Raw genomic sequence first — 16,099 nt, 5'->3', positions numbered from 1 at the left:
TGAACACTGGGGTGCATGTATCTTTTTGAATTGTAGTTTTGTCTGGATATATGCCCCAGGAGTAGGATTGCAGGATCATATGGCAACTCTATTTTTAGTTTTTTGAAGAACCTCCATACTGTTTTCCATAGTGGCTGCACCAATTTACATGGGAAAGGGCATGTTGGGTGCTTTTGCATTGTATTGGAAAAGGAAGATCAGGGCCCAAGACAGGAGAGAGAGGCTCCTGTTGCCCTTGAAGATCTGCAGGGCCGAGGGTAGGTAGGACAGCGTGCTTGAGGAGGGGGCATGTACTTGGTCTTTTTCTTTCTTTCTTTCTTTCTTTCTTTCCTTCCTTCTTTCTTTCTTTCTTTTTTTCTTTTTTTCTTTCTTTTTCTTTTCTTTCCTTTTTTTTAGTGGTGAAAGAGCAGTGATTTGTTCTGAAGCAGCTTCAAAGTATCCCTGAATTACACTGTCCTCTGGTACTGGAAAAAGTGGTTTTCCATATGAAAGAAAGAAGAGGGACTTCCCTGGTGGTCCAGTGGTAAAGAATCTGCCTTCCAAAGCAGGGGACTCAGGTTCAATCCCTGGTCGGGGAACTAAGATCCCACATGCCACGGGACAACTAAGCCCGCGCGCCACAACTCCTGAGCCCGTGCACCTCAGCTAGAGAGCCCTCGTGCCACAAACTACAGAGCCCACGTGTTCTGGAGCTCACACGCCACAACTAGAGAAAAGCCCGCGCACCACAAATAAGACCTGATGCAGCCAAAAAAAAAAGAGAGAGAAAAAAGAAAATTGGGCCCCCACCTCAGGCCATGCATACAAATTAATTCCAGATATCCAGCAAAGTATGTCAGCTGTCAAAAGTGTGGATTCTGGGCATGGTGTGGGTTCAAATCCTGGCTCCCCTCTCACCAACTGAGGGGCTTGGAGCAAGTTATTTAATGTCTCTGTCTCAGTTTCCTCATCTATAAAGTGGAAAGAATATTTTATGAGGCTTACTTTTTTTTTTTTTTTTTTTTTTTTTTTGGCCACGCAGCATGTGGGATCTTAGTTCCCTGACCAGGGATCAAACCCATGCCCCCTGCATTGGAAGCACAGAGTCAACCACTGGACCGCCAGGGAAGTACCTATGAGGTTTAAATTAGTTAATATGTTGTGAACTTGGTAACTAACTAACTGCTGGTAAAACAAATCAATGTGTAAAAAGCTAAATCCAACACTTTTATTTCTTATTTATTTTTTATTTTTTTAAAGTTTTGGTCACACCGTGCAGCTTGTGGGATCTTAGTTCCCAGACTAGGGCTCGAACCTGGGCCCTCAGCAATGAGAGCGTGGAGTCCCAAGCACTGAACCGCCAGGGAATTCCCATAAATCCAACACTTTTAGAAGACAATATGGGGGACTTCCCCTGCGGTCCAGTGGTTAAGACTCCGCCTTCCAATGCAGGGGGAGCAGGTTCTATCCCTGGTCGGAGAACTAAGATCCCACGTGCTGCACGGTGCAGCCAAAAAAAAAAAAGACAATATGGGAAAATGCCTATCTGACCTCAAGGTGAGGAAGAAGTTTTTTGACAAGACATAAAAAGTGCAAATTATAAAGCAAAAGACTGTAATATAGTAAAAATAAGAACATCATAGAGGGAGAAGGATGGATAAATCATGGTGTATTCATACAATGGAACACTACTTACCAAGGAGGAGGCATGGACTGTTGACCCAGACAATGACTTGAATGAACCTCACAGTGTGTGGAGTAAAAGAAGCCAGAAAGAGAATAATACACATGGCATCATTCTCTTCATATGAAAATCCGAAAAAAGGCAAAACTCATCTGTGATAATAAAATTCAGAAAGTGATTGTGGTGCTGGGATGAGAGAATTGACTAAAAGGGAGAAAGAACGGACAATCCGGGGTGGTGGGAATCTTCTATATCTTGATTTGGGTGGTGATCACATGGGTGTACACAATTGTCAAAATTCACTGAACAACAATTAAGTTCTGTGCATGTTATTTTTTTAATAAATTTATTTAATTTATTTATTCTGTGTAAATATAAATTTATTTATTTTTGGCTGTGTTGGGTCTTCATTACTGCGCGCGGGCTTTCTCTAGTTGCGGAGAGCGGGGGCTACTCTTCTTTGCAGTGTGCGTGCTTCTCATTGTGGTGGCTTCTCTTGTTGCGGAGCACGGGCTCTAGGTGCATGGGCTTCAGTAGTTGTGGCACACGGGCTCAGTAGTTGTGGCTCACGGGCTCTAGAGCGCAGGCTCAGTAGTCGTGGCGCATGGGCTTAGTTGCTCCGCGGTATGTGGGATCTTCCCAGACCAGGGCTTGAACCCGTGTGCCCTGCATTGGCAGGCAGTTTCTTAACCACTGCGCCACCAGGGAAGTCCCTGTGCATGTTATTGTCGGTAAATTTATTTCAGTTTTTTAAATGTAATTTAAAAAAAGAAACACGGTGGAAAAATCTTTACTCCATCAAAGGATACCATTTTGTAGAGTAAAAAGATAAGCCACACCTGGGGGAAGATATTTGTGACATATAGAACCAACAAAGGATTAGGGCCTAAATATATGTAAATAGCCCCTAGGCTATAAGGGGGCTTATAGCAATAAGAAAAGACAAACAATCCAACAGATAAATAGGCAAAAGAAATGTATCGTGGGACTTTCCTGGTGGGCCAGTGGTTAAGAATCTGCCTGCCAATGCAGGGGACAAGGGTTCGATACCTGGTACGGGAAGATCCCACATGCCGCGGAGCAACTAAGCCCGTGCACCACAACTACTGAACCTGCACTCTAGAGTCCGTGAGCCACAACTACTGAGCCCACGGGCTGCGATTACTGAAGCCTGGGCACTCTAGGGCCTCCATGCTGCAACTACTGAAGCCCGCGCACCTAGAACCCGTGCTCCACAACAAGAGAAGCCACCGCGGTGAGAAGCCCGCGCACCGCAACGAAGAGTAGCCCCCGCTCGCCACAACTAGAGAAAGCCCGAGCACAGCAACGAAGACCCAACGCAACCAAATAAACAAAAAGAAAAGATCAATTATACTTAAAAAAAGAGAAATGTATAGTAATTTCATAGAAGAGGAAGTACAAATGATCTATAAACAGACGAAAGTATTTTCAAATAGAATATTGATCAGAAAAATGCACATTGAAACCACTATGTGTTACCATTTCAAACCTCCCACATGATCAAAAATTAAAGTCAGACAATTTTTTAAATTGAAATATAACTCACTTCACATATCGTAACATTTACCCTTTTCAAGTGCAGAGTTTGGTGGTTTTTAGCACAGTCACAAAGTTTTGCAACTATAACCACTGTTTAACTCCAGAACACTTTCATCACTTGAGAAAGATTACATCTTTTTTTTTTTTTAAACATCGGCTATGTTTTATTTATTTATTTATGGCTGTGTTGTGTCTTCGTTTCTGTGCGAGGGCTTTCTCCAGTTGCGGCAAGCGGGGGCCACTCTTCATCGCGGTGCGCGGGCCTCTCACTATCGCGGCCTCTCCCGTTGCAGAGCACAGGCTCCAGACGCGCAGGCTCAGTAATTGTGGCTCACGGGCCCAGTTGCTCCGCAGCATGTGGGATCCTCCCAGACCAGGGCTCGAACCCGCGTCCCCCGCATTGGCACGCGGACTCTCAACCACTGCGCCACCAGGGGAGCCCCCGATTACATCTTTTTAAAACTGCTGTGGGCAGCGGCTTTGGCCTCGGCCTGGAGTAGGAAGAGCAGGGGCTTGGGAGCATTCGGTTCCTGCTGGGTATACAGTTTAAAATGTAGGAATCTGGAGTGACAGGATATGACAGAAGTAAATAGTCTAGCCACTGGAAAACTGACATTACCAAGTAAAGCAATTGATTACCAATGACCCAGTAATTCCACTCCTAAGCATACACCCAACAAAATGCATGCCTATGTGTATCAAAAGACATGTACAGGAATATTCAGAGCAGCATCATTTGTAATAGCCAAAAACTGGAGGTAATGAAATATTCATCAACAGTAAAATGTGTAAATCAGGTGTGGGATAACCATACAATGGAACACTATGCAACAGTGAAAAATCTATAAACTACATCATATGCACCAATATAGGTTAATCTCACAAACATAAGCTAAAGCAGCAAGAAACAGAGGATGTGAGTAAGATTCCACTTAAATAGAATTTTAAAACAGGCAAACCTAATAATGTACTGTTTAGGAATCCGTGTGCAGCTAAAAACAAATGTAAAGAAAACCAAAGGAAAGATTAAAACAGAATTTAGGACAATGGTTTACTTGGGATCAGGATGTGTTATCGAAGAGGCACATGGCAGGGAAGGGGGGAGGGATAAATTGGGAGATTGGGATTGACACATACACACTACTATATATAAAATAGATAGCTAATAAGAACCTACTGTATAGCACAGGGAACTCTACTCAATACTCTGTAATGACCTATATGGGAAAAGAATCTAAACAAGAGTGGGTATATATATATGTATAACTGATTCACTTTGCTGTACAGCAGAAACTAACACAACAGCGTAAATCAACTATACTCCAATAAAAATTAATTAAACAAAAAAAAAAAAAAAAAAAAGGAAGAAGAGGCACACAGGGCAGGACTTCTAGGATATGATAATATTCTACTTTGTGATATGGGTGATAGGTGCCTGGGTGTGTTTTGTTGCAGGAAAACTTCCGCTAAGCTCTTAGGGTCTGTGAATTAGACTAACAAAAGACAGATTGTCAGGATAAAATGTACACAATTTTTATCAATATTTATGTGCATGGGAGTTCACAAAAAATAAGTGAAAATCAAAGAAATGGTCGGACTCAGGGGCTCATATACCATTTTAACAAAGGAAACATGGTTTGGGTTTCAAGGGACGATAAACTGTGGAGAAGGGACTAGGAAATATACGGGGGAAACTAGTGACAGATAAGGGTTATGTTAGTAAGAGTTGGTCGTGCAGCCTCATCCCAATGCTGACGCCTCCATCTCTGTAATAAGAGTTGCATTCCTCTTTCTGGTACCTTCACAAGGGAAATATGTGTCCTGCTTTTAGGAGGAAAAGGGGCAGAAGGACAGAGAACCCTTCCTGCATCTGTTGATTCTCAATTGCCTTCAGCTCAAAATAATCTTTATTCCAGAATGGCACATTTTGGGGCAGCATAGACCGTTCTCCTTCAGTTCGAACTATGCACTTTGTTTTTACACACTCTTCTGTTTGCATGCATGTGCGTGCACGCGCGCGCACACACACACACCAGAAAAGAAAAGCCATCGCCCCCTGAGTGTTGGGTTTTTTTTGTTTTTTTTGTTTATTTGGTTGCACCAAGTCTTAGTTGCGACTGGCAGGCTCCTTAGTTGCGGCATGCGTGTGGGATCTATCTAGTTCCCTGGCCAGGGATCGAACCTGGGTCCCCTGCATCGGGAGGGCAGAGCCTTAACCACTGCGCCACCAGGGAAGTCCCACTCCCTGAGTGTTTTGTGTAGGCCCAGCAGATGGACATCTCACTGGCAAACTGATAATGTCCTAGCCTCACCTGGGGGAGAGGAAGAGATAAGTTTCAGCCACCGCTCCAGATTCTTACCTGTCCCCTGGGAAGGCCCTGGCACCAAAAGGACAGTGAGGTTTGGGAGAGAGGGAGGCATGGGGCATCCTCACCCAGCTCTGCCTCCGGGTGGCTGTGGAACTTGGGGCACATCTCCTCGCCTCCAGCCCTTCCATTTCCCCATCTGTAAAGTAGGTGAAGAGGTCCCTTCTTAATTATTTTTTCTTTTTTGGCCGCGCCATGTGGCATGTGGGATGATCTTAGTTCCCCAACCAGAGATCGAACCTGGGCCCCCTGCATTGGAAGCGTGGAGTCTTAACCACTGGACCACCAGGGAGGTCCCTGAAGAGGTCCCTTCTGACCCCAGACTTGACTATCTGCTGGAGCACCTGTGGCCACAACCAGGAAGTGTGGTCTATAAGCCCGGTCAGGGCGGGATCCCAGGGCCTTCAGCTGATGGGGCCACTGGGCAGATGCAAGAGGGAGGGAGGAGCTGGAGGCCTTGGCAGGACAGGTGGGGTGTGAGGAGGGAGGAAACACACCGAGCTAGAGCTCAGTGTATCCCACGCAGCTAACAGCTGAGCTGATCTTAAAGTCAGGGCATGCCTCAGCCAGTCTTAGCAGCTATTTATAGCTCATACACCTCCTTATTTGGTAGTTGCCTGCAGTGCCCGGTGCTGGATCCTCTTTCCAGTGATGTCTGCCTTCCTGATGAGCACACCGGGCTCCTGGTGCAGCTCTGACTCACACAGGGCTTCACACAGAACAGGCACTCGACTGTGTGTGTGTTATCTGTTCTAAATACTCCTTAACCCATTCATATTTTTGAAATTTCTAATTGTGTTAAATTACACATAATATAAAATTGGCCACCTTAAGCATTCCTGAGCGTAGAGTTCGCAGTGGTGAACACATTCATATTGTTATGCAACCATAATGACATCCTTCATCTCCACAAACTTTTCACCATCCCCAACTGAAAATTGGTACCCATTCTCCCAGTTCCCCGCTTCTCCCCTCCCCTGGCCCCGACAACCTCTATTCTACTTTCTGTCTCTATGAATTTGACTAGTTTAGGTACCTCATATAAGCAGAATCATGCAGTATTTGTCCTTTTGTGACTGGCTCATTTCACTTAGCATAATGTCCTCAAGGTTCATGCATGTTGGAGATGTGTCAGAATTTCATTCTGTTTTAAGGCTGAATCATATTCATTCCATCGTATTAGTTCCCAGACCAGGGATCGAACCCATGCCCCCTGCAGTGGACATGCGGAGCCCTAACCACTGGACCACCAGGGAATGTAAAACACGTTTTGTTTTATCCATTCATCTGTCGATGGACACTTGGATCACACCACACATTTTTACGTTTCAAATGCAGTGTTGGAACCAGAATCCCCATTGCCAGAGTATAATCAAATGGAATCGGCCAGCTTTCTATTTATTTTTTATTTTTAAATTTTATTTATTTATTTATTTTTGGATGCATTGGGTCTTCATTGCTGCTCGCGGGCTTTCTCTAGCAGCGGCAAGCAGGGGCTGCTCTTCATTGCGGTGCGCAGGCTTCTCACTGCAGTGGCTTCTCTTGTTGCGGAGCAAGGGCTCTAGGTGCGCGGGCTTCAGTAGTTCTGGCATGCAGGCTCAGGACTCATGGCTCGCGGGCTCTAGAGCGCAGGCTCAGTAGTTGTGGTGCACAGGCTTAGTTGATCCTTAGTTGTGGGATCTTCCCAGACCAGGGCTCGAACCCATGTCCCCTGCATTGGCAGGCAGACTCTCAACCACTGTGCCACCAGGGAAGCCCCCGGCAAGTGGATTCTTAACCACTGCACCAACAGGGAAGTCTCAGTTTTCTATTTAAAGCCTGAAGCCTTTCATTGATTTAGGGCAGGATCTGATGACCAAGAAAGATTTTATGACAAATGGCATTTTCTTGGGGGGTCCTGGGTTCACAGTACAATTGTCCCTGAAACCCCTACTGGACTGAGAATTCCAAAGAGGAGATATAGGTTGTGGTCAGAGAATGGGCTATAAGAGCAGTGGCTGGAGGTAGAGCAGTTATGGGGGCTGAAAAGGCCTGGGTATAAACAGTAGAGAAGGTATCTGGGATTTTTTTTTTAAGTTGGAGATATATATATTTATTTATTTATTTATTTATTGACGTCTAGTTGATTTACAATGTTGTGTTAGCTTCAGGTGTACAGCAAAGTGATTCAGTTATATATACATGTATATCTAGTTTTTCTTCAGATTCTTTTCCCTTATAGGTTATTACAAAATAATAAATACAGTTCCCTGTGCTATATAGTAGGTCCTTGCTGGTTATCTATTTTATATATAGTAGGGATTTTTTTTTTTTTTAAGGTAGGAAATGGCCCCTGAGGGTGAGTGCATGGAAAACTGGAGTCAGGGTGGTCCCCGTGGATTTGATTTGATTTGCTTTGTTTATTTATTTTTTTGGCCATGCTGCGTGGCATGTGGGATGTTAGTTCCCCGACCAGGGATCGAACCCACACTCGGAGTCTTAACCACTGGACTACCAGGGAAGTCTCCCCGTGGATTTTAAAGACACCCGGCCTTCTGATCTGGCCTGGGATGGAGAGACTGCAGTGCAGGTGCCAGAGTCCTTGATGAATGGTCAGGACCTATTTCCTTGACTCAGTTAACAGGGTTAATTTGTTTTTCGGAACAGCTTGTGTGGAGAAACCTTGCCAGGGACTCGGAATCATCCCAGTTAGAAGGGTAGGTAACCACGGTGAACCTGGCAGCTCAGGACTCAGCTACCTTTCTTCTGCTGCTAGATTGCGATCTGACCACCTGCACTGGCGCCAGCCTCCTGCCCAAGACCTTCCCAGGGCTCCCCACTGCCTGCAGGCCAAGTCCAACCCCTCCCTGTCCTCCCCACCCACCCCAGAGCTGGCTGCAGCCTGCCCTTTCCTGCCGAGGATTTTATGCTTCAACAGTGAATGTAGAACTGCTTCCAGCTTCCCTCCTCCACCATCCGGTCCCTGAGCTCCACGCCTGTGCGTCTGCAGTCTGCAGCAAGGGCACACGGCTGGCTCAGCTCGTGTGGCACCTTCCCTGCTACCCTCAGTCTCAATCAGTCTGGCATAATGGCTGCTTCTCTGACCTCTGACAGCACCTTGCAGATGCCTCTACCACTGCACATTCCCAGTAAAATGTTCTGCTTTGGGGTCTGCTTCCCCTCTTAGCTTCTAAATTCCTTGAGGACAGGTGCTGCTACTTTTCACCTTTGTTTCCCCCATTCATTCACTCATTAGACATATATTTATTGAACTGTGATGATGCACCAGACACTGCTCTAGTTTGAATGAATGCATGTCCTGGGATTGGGCCTTTTTGACATTCATTCATTCATTCATTCATTCATTCTACACATACTGAGTGTGATAGATACTGGAGGTACAACATTGAACAAAAATAAATACAGTCCCCGCTCTCAAGAGATTTTGGGGGGAAGACCGACATTCAAATAATCGTACACAAACAAACGTAATGTTTCCATCATGACAGGTGTTATGAAGGATGGGGAATTGGAGTGTGAGAGTGGATCAGGGGGGTTGGGCTTGGTCAGGAGCCTAGAGAACACTTCTCCAAGAAAGTGATACTTGAGCTGAGGTCTGAAGGTTGGGGAGAGGAGGGAACAGCATTCCAGAGAAGGGAACAGCATGTGCAAAGCCTTAAGTCATACATTGGTTAGAAATGCTTTTGGCTTCAAGAAACAGAAAATCTGACTGCCAGTGGCTAAAACAATTGGGTGTTTGTTTTTTGTTTTTTTTTTTCTCATACAACAAAAAATATGGAGGTGGTGGCTGCTGGCACTGGGCCAGTTCTTGCACTCTGTCTTTGAGGCTCCTTCTGTTCTCTGTTCTACCATCTTCTGAATGTTACTTCTTGTGCTCAGGCTTGTCCTCTTATCAGCCCAGCTCCAGACATCAGGATGGTTTTCAAAGGCAGGAGGTAGGGAGGACCAAGCAGAAGCCTGACTTATCCAGAAAACCCAGGACATCTTTCCCAGAGGCCTCCCTGCAGCCTTCCCCTCATAGCTCCTTGGTCTATGATCATATGACCATCCCTTGGTGCAAGGGATGCTGGGAAAGCTAGTATTTCACTTCTGTGGTGGGAATGGGCAAGGGAAAGAAGGTTGGGAATAGCTTGGTACCGATACATAGTGGGAGGGAGCAAGGCAAGTTCTAGAAACTTAGTAAAGGGAGCTTTGTAGAGACATTAAAGCTGGATGGGTACGTAGGGGCATTAGTTTGCTAGGGCTGCCATAACAAAGTACCACAGACTAGGCAGCTTAAGCAATGGAAATGTATTGTGTGACAGCTAGGGAGGCTGGAAGTCCTAGGGTTGCTTTCTTCTGAGGCCTCTCTCCTTGACTTGCAGATGAACTGTATCTTCACATCGTCTTTCCTCTTTGCTTATCTGTGTCCTAAGTGCCTCTTCTTATAAGGACACCAGTCATATTAGATTAGGGGCAACCCCAATGACCTTATATAACCTCAGTTACCTCTTTAAAGGCTCTGTCTCCAAATACAGTCACATTCTGAGGTGCTGGGAATTGGGGCTTCAACACAGGAATTTAGGGGAGAGGGGGCTACAGTTCAGTCCATAACAGGGCCAAAATTTGTAAGGCTCTGTAGATCATACTAAGGATTTAATTCTCATTCTAAAAGTAACCAGAGGGACTTCCCTGGTGGTGCAGTGGATAGGACTCCGTGCTTCCAATGCAGGTGCCCCCGGTTCGATCCCACATGAATGCCGCAACTAAGAGTTCACATGCCACACTGGGGAGCCCACATGCCGTGACTAAGGAGCCCGCCCGCCGCAGCTAAGGCCTAGTGCAACCAAATAAGTAACTAAATATATATATATAAATGATGTTTAAAAAATAAAAAAATAATAAAAGTAACCAGAAACTATGAAAAAGTTTTAAGCAAGAGAATGACACAGCATCTTCAGATTTAGATCACTGGCTACAATGCAGAGGATGGAATGGGAAGAGCCAGAGTAGATGCCCACAGACCAATTACCAGGCCACTGAAATAGCCCAGCAAGAAATGATGATATCTTAGCTTAGAGTAGTGGCAGTGGAGATGCAAGAGGGCAAATTTGAGGTAGATTTCAGAAGTGAAAAGGCCAGGACTTGGGCACAGGGGGGCTTTGGGAAGAGGGAGAGGAAGGCATCCGTAGCCTCTGGGCCTGGCTGGTGGTCCTGCATGGGAATCAGTGCTCAAGAAGCTGGGCCGCTGCTGTGAGAGGCAGCAAGGAGCTGCAGGCACCGAGCTGAGGTGGAATCAGTGAGGTGAAGGCTCCCCTGCGGGTTGGGGGGCTGGTGGTCTTGTACTGCTCTTCAAGGGTGAGTCCTAGGAGCTCAGATCCCCGTCCTATGAGGACAAAGAAAGCGAGTGTTCTCTGCGCAGCTCTCTGATCAAAGGGCATTAGTTTCATCTGTCAATTACATGTGCATTTTTATATTTTGGAAGATAGGCACAAGATGCTATGAGATACATATTTGATAATGTGGGGACCCACTCAGGACCCCAGAGTTGATATCAAGATGATTTTAAGCTGAAGACATTTAAGATTCAACAGATGCAGAAAAAAAGCTTTTCTGAGTTTTCCTTACCTAACTAAAATCAGCAACTGCTAGGAAATGAGGATACCATAAATCCCCTTACTGGCCCTCAGGAAGGCAGAAATACCGTGCATACCCGGGTAGACAATCATTATCACAAACCTTCTTATCTCTCACCTGTTCTAAAAACCCACTGGGCTTCCCTAAAGAAACCTATTGGGTTTTTCCCATAGAAGCCTTCTCTCTCCCTCCCTTTTCCCTACTAAGTTAGGTGTATAAGCCTTTAATTTTAACGATTTAAGAAGCCAGCTACTTCTTTCGCTGGCTACTCTTATGCATACGAAACAAACTCTTTTCTCCTGCTAATCTGTCTTTTATCAGTTTAATTTGCATGTCCTAGATAATGTACCTAAGAGAGTAGAGAAAGTTTTTTTTTCTCCCATGTAATTACCAAATCCAGAATGCATTGCTGTAATCCTTCAGATCAAAGCTCCCTGCTAAGTGTGAAGCCAGAAGGATAGACAGAAAGCTAGAAAGACACTCTGTACCTGTGATTATTTGAGAATGAAAAAAGGGTCTGTGTTGTCCCTACCCTCCACTCACAACATCCCTTTGTCTCCTCCCTTCAGGTAGCCACACCAGGATGCCCGCTGCTTCAGTGCAGTTTCACTAGGTTTGATAACTTCTGCCTGGCTGGTAGACTCACACCCAAAGCATGCTGTGAACTGGTGCTAGGAGGAATCTGCTCCTTGGAACCCTGCCTCTCACTCTCTCTTCCCATTTCTCCCCAGCCAGCCTGCCCCATCTCTGGCCACACTCAGCCTGGCTCAATGGGCTCCAGCCACACTGGCGTTGGCAGTTCTTGGATTATACCAAGCATGACCCCGTCTCAGGGCTTCTGTACTCGCTGTTCCCTCTGTCCTGTACACTATTCCCTTAGATTTTCAATTGGCTTATTCTTGCCAATTCTTTAGGTGTCTGTTCAAATATCATCTTAGAAAAGCCTTCCCTGGACTTCCCTGGTGGCACAGTGGTTAAGAATCCGCCTGCCAATGCAGGAGACACGGGTTCGAGCCCTGGTCCGGGAAGATCCCACATGCCACGGAGCAACTAAGCCCGTGGGCCACAATTACTGTGCCTGCGCCCCTAGAGCCCATGCTCTGCAACAAGAGAAGCCACCTTAATGAGAAGCCCGCATAAAGCAACGAAGTGTAGCCTCCGCTCGCCGCAACTAGAGAAAGCCTGCGCAGCAGTGAAGGCCCAACGCAGCCAAAAATAAATAAATAAATTTATTTAAAAAAAAGAAAGAAAGAAAAGAAAAGCCTTCCCTGATGACCCTATCTAAATGAATGAATAAGTGAATACATTCACTGATGCCATCATCCTAAGACTGTGGCCCATTTAGACTGTACCCGGAAGAGGCTTTTTCTTAAAAAGACAAACAAACAAACAAAATTCTGTTTTTTAACCAAATAAGGCTAAGGAATTCTTTTTTTTTTAAATTGATTTACAATATCGTGTGAGTTTCAGGTGTACAGCACAGCTATTTACATATATATATACACACACATATATATATTCTTTTTTAGATTATTTTCCCTCATAGATTATTATGTAATATTGAGTATAGTTCCCTGTGCTATACAGTAGGCCCTTGTTGGTTATCTATTTTATACATAGTAGTGTGTATCTGTTAATCCCAGCCTAGGGAATTCTTAAATTCATTCTCAGCACCCATTTCTTAGTCTGGACTCAAGAAGTCTTTTGAAATAGATAATTCCTACGGAGATTAGGCTGCCCTCTCCAGCCTCTCTTTCCTAGAAACCTTGGTTTCACTAGGGCAGAAGAGAGAGTAGCATTTACTCTAATGGCTAAAACACATACACATATACACACACACACCCCCTAGAAAGTAAAGGTTAAAGCAGGTAAGATTTTTCTAACTTCTTGATACTTTAAATGCTTACTTTTCTCAAATCTAGTTGATCTTTTTCCCACCCACCCCTAGGGCTGTCCCCAGGCCTTTTTGTACTTTTGGAGATTACAGCTCACACTCCTAGCAAGGGCAAGAATGGAAACTGGAAACATTATTAGCATTTTTTGCTCCCTGCTTAAAAGAAAGCCCTCAAACTGGAAAAGCTATTTGGCCTGCACAAAGGCTTGGGGGTGTGGGAGTGCGCGAAGGGCTGAGACACCAGGCCATTTAAAGAGGAGGCACTGAGTTTGCTACAAGTTTTCCTAATTTTTTTCCTAAGACCTTAGCTCTTGTCCTTTAGAGTGGGGGAGGGGAGCTTCGCACTAGGGTAAGCCAGCACAAACCTAAATTTGCATTCATTCCTACATCTGTCCATTGGTTTATCTATTCATTTGTTTACTCAACAAAGATTTTGGGCCAGGCACTGAGCTAAAGCTGAGGACAAAGAGCTCCAAGCATTCTGTGCAGATTGTGGGAGGGGTAGGGCAAAATGTTTAATGTTAAAAATAAAAATAACAGGATTTTAAAAATTAGACAATCAGATTCTAAATTTCATATGTAAAAGATAAAGTGAGAACTTTTCTGGAAAAAAAAAGTAAGATGGTGCTAGCAGATATTATATACCTTCAATAATATACAGCACTGGGATTTAAATAAAGAGAACAGAAAGTTCACAAACAGACTTGAGTATAAGAATTTAATATGGGACTTCCCTGGTGCATAAGCCAAAAAAAAAAAAAATTACAAATTGGACTCCATCAAAGTTAAAAACTTCTGCTTTTCAAAAGATACTGTTAAGAGAATAAAAAGACGGGCTTCCCTGGTGGCGCAGTGGTTAAGAATCCTCCTGCCAATGCAGGGGACACGGGTTCGAGCCCTGGTCCGGGAAGATCCCACATGCTGCGGAGCAACTAAGCCCGTGAGCCACAACTACTGAAGCCCGCACGCCCAGAGCCGGTGCTCCGCAACAAGAGAAGCCGCCGCAATGAGAAGCCCGCGCACCGTAACTGAAGAAAGCCCGCGCGCAGCAATGAAGACCCAATGCAACCAAAAATAAATAAATTTCTTAAGGGAAAAAAAAAAGAAATGAACACTATTAAAATTTTTAAAAAAAGAATTTAATATGCCATAAAGATGGCATCTCAAGTCAGTGGAGAAAAGATGAACTATTCAATAAATGGCGTTGAGACAACTGGGTAACCATCTGGGAAAAATCAAAGCTGTCACACCTAACACCTTGTGCCCGGACAAATCACAAAAGGATCATAAATTTAAATGTAGTAAATCAAAGCATAAAATTACTAGGAAAAAAACACACGGGTGAATACTTTAACAACCTTGGGGTGGGGAAGACTTTTATAACTATGATACAAAATCCAGAAAACATAGAATTAGACTGCATTTAAAAAAAAAAATCCACATGGCAAAAATCACAAGGAAAATCAGAACACAACAACAAACTGAGAAACATATTTGCAGTCCATGAGAAACAAAATGCTAATTTCCCTAATTCCACTTACAAATGATCTAAGAGAAAAATGGGCAAAGGTTGTGAATAGACAGAAAAGGAAATAAAGTATCTCTTAAACTTATGAGGATTAAGAGGAATGGCAAATAATTGTAAATCAACCCTACTTCCATTTAAAAAAAGAGAGAGAGAGGAATTCCCTGGTGGTCCAGTGCTTAGTGAAACGGGGGTGGGGTTATGGGATCCTGGGCACGGAAGCCTTTTTTTGTCCCCCTTTTCTTGTAGGCAAGACTCCAGCCTCCATGACCTTTCCTGAGTTCCAAAGGGCAGATTCGAACGTTGCTAATCAAGGGAGGAGCTGCCGAGAAACCACCTGAGGCAAGATTAAAGGGACCAGAGAAGCTCATCAAGATTAGGAGACCCTGAGACCCTGCCCACACCCTCATCTTGTCAGCAACCCCACCGTTGAAGTATTGTTATAAAACTCCTCCTCAAATCCTCTTGGGTTGGGACACACATTTTTTTGAGGCAGGAGCCTTGTGTGTTTCCATTTGCCTGGCAAAGCAATACTGTCCTTTTCTACTTCACCCAAAACTCCGTCTCCCAGATTCGACCCGGCACCGGTGCGATGGAGGATTCTGGCTAAAGCAATTTAACAGGATTCTTGCTAAAACTGGATGATGCAGAGATGAACACGGCAGTCCAAAAATTGAGGCCTCATTGTAAAGTTCAGGGGAGCCTGAGTAGAGTTTAGTCAAAGAATCTTTGCCATGCCCCCCCATGCCCCCCCGCCCCCCCATGCCCCCCCGCCCCCCCATGCCCCCCCCTTTTTTCTTGGCTGCACTGCGCGGCTTGTGGGATCTTAGTTCCCTGATCAGGGATCGAACCCCGGCCCTGGGCAGTGAGAGGCTGGAGTCCTAACCACTGGAACACCAGGGAAGTCCCTGTCAGGCCCTTTTCTACTTTTAAAAATGTTTACTCACATCACTGTATTATTATAAAAAAAATTTATACAAAGCAAAAATTAACACAGCGTCTAATACAAGATAATTCATAAATTGTCGGAGAGGATACTTAGACCGAAGAAGGCAGGGAACCACTGACCTATGTGAAAATACAGAGTGTTTTTACAGAGACCAAATCATTATTTGAAGCCCCTTTGGAAAGAAAATAACAGGAAGATTAATACTGGTGCTTATTGTGTGCACTAGAATTCCCACACGAAGGTTTTCAAGGTTGTTCCACAGATTGCAAAGCAGATCTGCTCACAGCAATAGAATCCACAGCGGCTTGGCGCGATGCTAGCCTTATCTCTTATACTTTCTTTAATTTTGTAGCACTCAGCACAGACCGACAGGTGGGATTGCGTCTTGTCTGTGGTCTTCCCTTTTACATTAAAAGCTTCCCCTAGGGGAGAGCCTGACTTCCAGTACCGGCTGGGGAAGGAACACTAGCCCCACAGCTACAATTCCTCAAGCTTCAAGCTCTGCTCTGTCACTCATGGGCTGTGT

This window comes from Eubalaena glacialis, chromosome 8 (assembly GCF_028564815.1).
Source record: "Eubalaena glacialis isolate mEubGla1 chromosome 8, mEubGla1.1.hap2.+ XY, whole genome shotgun sequence".
In the NCBI taxonomy this organism is placed as follows: domain Eukaryota; kingdom Metazoa; phylum Chordata; class Mammalia; order Artiodactyla; family Balaenidae; genus Eubalaena; species Eubalaena glacialis.
This window is presented reverse-complemented; position numbering follows the sequence as displayed.